This window comes from Oncorhynchus masou, unplaced genomic scaffold (genome assembly GCF_036934945.1).
Source record: "Oncorhynchus masou masou isolate Uvic2021 unplaced genomic scaffold, UVic_Omas_1.1 unplaced_scaffold_10606, whole genome shotgun sequence".
Classification (NCBI taxonomy): domain Eukaryota; kingdom Metazoa; phylum Chordata; class Actinopteri; order Salmoniformes; family Salmonidae; genus Oncorhynchus; species Oncorhynchus masou.
Window position 1 is genome coordinate 2558 of NW_027000314.1, and position 6305 is coordinate 8862.

A 6305-nucleotide genomic window follows, 5' to 3' on the forward strand; every position below is an offset into this window, starting at 1 on the left:
ATTTCCTTATTAAAACCTGTTGTTTTTTCTCCCCTTGTCCCTGTAGACAGACCTCCCCCTCCGCCTCGTGTCATTGGAGGCCAGCCGGCTTATACCGTCCATCGGATACTGGATTCCCGCCGGGTGCAGCGGTCCTGGCAGTATCTGGTGGACTGGGAAGGCTACGGTCCCGAGGAGCGCTCCTGAGTTCCTGCCAAAGACATACTGGACCCTGACCTCATTCGTCAGTTCAGGGCCCTCCACCCCGAGAGAGCTGGTAGGAACGTCAGGAGCCGTTCCTAGGGGGATTCTGTCAGGATTTGGCCAGGGTTGTTCCAGTTTTTGGTCACTAGATGCCCCCATTGTGCTTTTTGACCTTTTGCTTTCCCTTGATCCCCATTATTATTTGCACCTGTGCCTCGTTTTTGTCCCTGATTGTATTTAAACCCTTTGTTTCCCTCAGTTCTTTGCTCTGTGTTTGTATGTTAGCACCCAGCCCTAGTGTTCTGTGTGCTCTTGTTGATCCCGGTGGACGCTCTTGTGGAATTCTGTTTTTTGTTCTTGTTTATTTATTTTTGAGTATCTTTTGAGGCTTTTTGTGCTATACCTACCACCTTGTGGATTTGCCTTTTTGTCTTGGAGGATTACCTTGTGGATTGCCTTGTTCTTGTGGAATTCCTTTTGAGCTTGTGGAGTTACATGTTTTCCTGAAGGACTTCACTTTTTACTTTATTAAATACACCGTCTCAAGTACTGCTGTGTCTGCCTCATCTTCTGGGTTCTGCTGACTATTCGTGGCTCAGTTGCTTAAGTGACTGTTTCTCACTCCGGAGACCCGGGTTCGTAACCGGGTCCTGACATGGACACCATTTGTGAATTGATCGCCCCCCATCTAGCTTCTGAGTTTGTTCTTTTAGGTGACCTAAACTGGGATATGCTTAACACCCCGCCAGTCAATCTAAGCTAGATGCCCTCAATCTCACACAAATCATCAAGTAACCCACCAGGTACAACCCTAACTCTAAACAAGGGCACCCTCATAGACGTCATCCTGACCAACTGGCCGTCCAGATACACCTCCGCTGTCTTCAACCAGGATCTCAGCGATCACTGCCTCATTGCCTGTATCCACTACGGAGCCGCAGTCAAACGACCACCCCTCATCACTGTCAAACGCTCCCTAAAACACTTCTGTGAGCAGGCCTTCCTAATCGACCTGGCCCGGGTATCCTGGAAGGACATTGACCTCATCCCGTCAGTTGAGGATGCCTGGTCATTCTTTAAAAGTAACTTCCTCACCATTTTAGATAAGCATGCTCCGTTCAAAAAATGCAGAACCAAGAACAGATACAGCCCTTGGTTCACTCCAGACCTGACTGCCCTCGACCAGCACAAAAACATCCTGTGGCGGACTGCAATAGCATCGAATAGTCCCCGCGATATGCAACTGTTCAGGGAAGTCAGGAACCAATACACGCAGTCAGTCAGGAAAGCTAAGGCCAGCTTCTTCAGGCAGAAGTTTGCATCCTGTAGCTCCAACTCCAAAAAGTTCTGGGACACTGTGAAGTCCATGGAGAACAAGAGCACCTCCTCTCAGCTGCCCACTGCACTGAGGCTAGGTAACACGGTCACCACCGATAAATCTATGATTATCGAAAACTTCAACAAGCATTTCTCAACGGCTGGCCATGCCTTCCACCTGGCTACTCCAACCTCGGCCAACAGCTCCGCCCCCACCGCAGCTTCTCGCCCAAGCCCTTCCAGGTTCTCCTTTACCCAAATCCAGATAGCAGATGTTCTGAAAGAGCTGCAAAACCTGGACCCGTACAAATCAGCTGGGCTTGACAATCTGGACCCTCTATTTCTGAAACTATCCGCCGCCAGTGTCGCAACCCCTATTACCAGCCTGTTCAACCTCTCTTTCATATTGTCTGAGATCCCCAAGGATTGGAAAGCTGCCGCAGTCATCCCCCTCTTCAAAGGGGGAGACACCCTGGACCCAAACTGTTACAGACCTATATCCATCCTGCCCTGCCTATCTAAGGTCTTCGAAAGCCAAGTCAACAAACAGGTCACTGACCATCTCGAATCCCACCGTACCTTCTCCGCTGTGCAATCTGGTTTCCGAGCCGGTCACGGGTGCACCTCAGCCACACTCAAGGTACTCAAAGATATCATAACCGCCATCGATAAAAGACAGTACTGTGCAGCCGTCTTCATCGACCTTGCCAAGGCTTTCGACTCTGTCAATCACCATATTCTTATCGGCAGACTCAGTAGCCTCGGTTTTTCGGATGACTGCCTTGCCTGGTTCACCAATTACTTTGCAGACAGAGTTCAGTGTGTCAAATCGGAGGGCATGCTGTCCGGTCCTCTGGCAGTCTCTATGGGGGTGCCACAGGGTTCAATTCTCGGGCCGACTCTTTTCTCTGTATATATCAATGATGTTGCTCTTGCTGCGGGCGATTCCTTTGATCCACCTCTACGCAGACGACACCATTCTATATACTTCCGGCTCGTCCTTGGACACTGTGCTATCTAACCTCCAAACGAGCTTCAATGCCATACAACACTCCTTCCGTGGCCTCCAACTGCTCTTAAACGCTAGTAAAACCAAATGCATGCTTTTCAACCGATCGCTGCCTGCACCCGCATGCCCGACGAGCATCACCACCCTGGACGGTTCCGACCTTGAATATGTGGACACCTATAAGTACCTAGGTGTCTGGCTAGACTGTAAACTCTCCTTCCAGACTCATATCAAACATCTCCAATCGAAAATCAAATCAAGAGTCGGCTTTCTATTCCGCAACAAAGCCTCCTTCACTCACGCCGCCAAACTTACCCTAGTAAAACTGACTATCCTACCAATCCTTGACTTCGGAGATGTCATCTACAAAATTGCCTCCAACACTCTACTCAGCAAACTGGATGCAGTTAATCACAGTGCCATCCGTTTTGTCACTAAAGCACCTTATACCACCCACCACTGCGACTTGTATGCTCTAGTCGGCTGGCCCTCGCTACATATTCGTCGCCAGACCCACTGGCTCCAGGTCATCTACAAGTCCATGCTAGGTAAAGCTCCGCCTTATCTCAGTTCACTGGTCACGATGGCAACACCCATCCGTAGCACGCGCTCCAGCAGGTGTATCTCACTGATCATCCCTAATGCCAACACCTCATTTGGCCGCCTTTCGTTCCAGTACTCTGCTGCCTGTGACTGGAACGAATTGCAAAAATCCCTGAAGTTGGAGACTTTTATCTCCCTCACCAACTTCAAACATGTGCTATCTGAGCAGCTAACCGATCGCTGCAGCTGTACATAGTCTATTGGTAAATAGCCCACCCATTTTCACCTACCTCATCCCCACACTGTTTTTATTTATTTACTTTTCTGCTCTTTTGCACACCAGTATCTCTACCTGTACATGACCATCTGATCATTTATCACTCCAGTGCTAATCTGCAAAATTGTAATTATTCGCCTACCTCCTCATGCCTTTTGCACACAATGTATATAGACTCGCCTTTTTTTGTACTGTGTTATTGACTTGTTAATTGTTTACTCCATGTGTAACTCTGTGTTGTCTGTTCACACTGCTAAGCTTTATCTTGGCCAGGTCGCAGTTGCAAATGAGAACTTGTTCTCAACTAGCCTACCTGGTTAAATAAAGGTGAAATAAAAAAATAAATAAACCTGCCTGATTACCTTCCATATATTACTCCCTTTGGTTCCTTCCCAGGCGTTGTTTCTGTTTCATGTCTGTGTGTATTGTTTGTTCTTGTTTTGTATTATGTTTAGTTTATTGATTATTTATTTATTGAACTCCCTGAACTTGCTTCACAACTCCCAGCTCACATGTTACAATAGAAAAATATGACCTTGGCATCCTGTAATCCCAACCATACATTTATACAGGCGGGTGGGAGACATGGTTTCCAGGTGGGGAAGGAGGATGCGGGGTTGGATAGGGACTGAAGGGGGGAATGGATTGGGCTTCTCTTTATATGCATTTCTTTTATTGTTTTTGAATCTGTAACCTCCCTTCAGAAAAAAAGAAGACAATATGAAGTTGGTCACAAAATAAACACAGAGATTTGGATATCCAGGTATCTGACCTTTTTGATGAAATATCCCTGGAAGGTGACACCTCGGCTGGTGGTGTGAGGGACGGCCATGGGTGTAATGCTGGCCAGTCTCTGGGTCTCATGGATCACTGCATCAGTGTAGGGAAGGTTCTTCCTGTCCTCTACCAAGGGCTGACGACTTCCTACAACCCTGTTGATCTCCTCCTGGACCCGGTAAGAGACAAAGGAGGGAGGGTTGGAGTTTATACAGTGAAATGTACACTGAGTATACAAACATTAAAAACACCTGCTCTTCTTTCCATGACAGACTGACCAGGTGAAAGCTATGATCTCTTACTGTCTCTTGTTAAATCCACTTCAATCAGTGTAAATGAAGGGGAGGAGACAGGTTAACAAAGGATTTTTAATCCTCGAGACAATTGAGACATTATTTAACTAGGCAAGTCAGTTAAGAACAAATTCTTATTTACAATGACGGCCTACCAAAAGGCCTCCTGAAGGGACGGGGGCTGGGATAATATTAAATATAAATATAGGACACCACACATCACGACGAGAGAACACAACACTACATAAAGTTTATTTATTTTTGAGTATCTTTTGAGGCTTTGTGTGCTATACCTACCACCTTGTGGATTTGCCATTTTGTATTGGAGGATTACCTTGTGGATTGTCTTGTTCTTGTGGAATTCCTTCTGAGCTTGTGGATTTACATGTTTTCCTGAAGGACTTCACTTTTTTACTTTATTAAATACACCGTCTTAAGTACTGCTGTGTCTGCCTCATCTTCTGGGTTCTGCTGACTATTCGTGGCTCAGTTGGTTAAGTGACTGTTTCTCACTCCGGAGACACAGGTTCGTAACCGGGTCCTGACAAACACAGCATGGTAGCAGCACATAACATGGTACTAACATTATTGGGCAGACAACAGCACAAAGGGCAAGGTAGAGACAACAACACATCACGCAAAGCAGCCACTGTCAGTTAGACTGTCCATGATTGAGTCTTTGAATGAAGAGATTGAGATAAAACTGTCCAGTTTGAGTGTTTGTTGCAGCTCGTTCCAGTCGCAAGCTGCAGCGAACTGAAAAGAGGAGCGACCCAGGAAAGTATGTGCTTTGGAGACCTTTAACCTGTTGATGCTCTGGGGGCGCTATTTCATTTTTGGATGAAAACCGTTTTAAACAAGATATTTTGTCACAAAAAGATGCTCGACTATGCATATAATTGATAGCTTTCGAAAGAAAACACTCTGACGTGTCCAGAACTACCAAGATATTTTCTGTGCGTGCCCTAGAACGTGAGCTTCAGGCAAAACCAAGATGAGACGGCATCCAGGAAATGAGCAGGATTTTTGAGGCTCTGTTTTCCATTGTCTCCTTATATGGCTGTGAATGGGAGAGGAGTGAGTCAACCCTTTCTGTCGTTTCCCCAAGGTGTCTGCAGCATTGTGACGTATTTGTAGGCAGATCATTGGAAGATTGACCATAAGAGACCACATTTACCAGGTGTCCGCCCGGTGTCCTGCACCGAAATTGGTGCGCAAAAGTCAGCTGCCAGTATTTTTCCATGGGATTCAGAGAGGAAAGCAAGCTTCCACGAACGATATATCAATGAAGAGATATGTGAAAAAACACCTTGAGGATTGATTCCAAACAACGTTTGCCATGTTCCCACATGCTTCAAGAGGGCCACCATTGTTCCTGTTCCCAAGAAAGCTAAGGTAACTGAGCTAAACGACTACTGCCCCATAGCACTCACCTCTGTCATCATGAAGTGCTTTGAGAGACTAGTCAAGGACCATATCACCTCCAGCCTACCTGACACCCTAGACCCACTCCAATTTGCTTACCGCCCAAATAGGTCCAGAGACGATGCAATCTCAACCACACTGCACACTGCCCTAACCCATCTGGACAAGAGGAATACCTATGTGAGAATGCTGTTCATCGACTAGAGCTCAGCATTTAACACCATAGTACCCTCCAAACTCGTCATCAAGCTCGAGACCCTGGGTCTCGACCCCACCCCGTGCAACTGGGTACTGGACTTCCTGACGGGCCGCCCCCAGGTGGTGAGGGAAGGTAACAACATTTCCACACCGCTGATCCTTAACACTGGGGCCCCACAAGGGTGCGTTCTGAGCCCTCTCCGGTACTCCCTGTTCACCCACGACTGCGTGGCCACGCACGCCTCCAACTCAATCATCAAGTTTGCGGACAACACAACAGTGG

General features: G+C 47.1%; 1 long non-coding RNA gene across 1 annotated transcript; it reads right to left on the reverse strand.

Annotated features, from left to right (window-relative positions):
* Positions 1-505: 505 nt before the first annotated feature.
* Positions 506-6299, reverse strand: LOC135528940 (uncharacterized). Its single transcript, XR_010453606.1, has 2 exons — positions 4734-6299; positions 506-4275 (listed from the first exon to the last, which is right to left on the reverse strand). It is a non-coding gene; the product is annotated as an uncharacterized LOC135528940 (long non-coding RNA).
* Between the last annotated feature and the right edge of the window lie 6 nt (positions 6300-6305).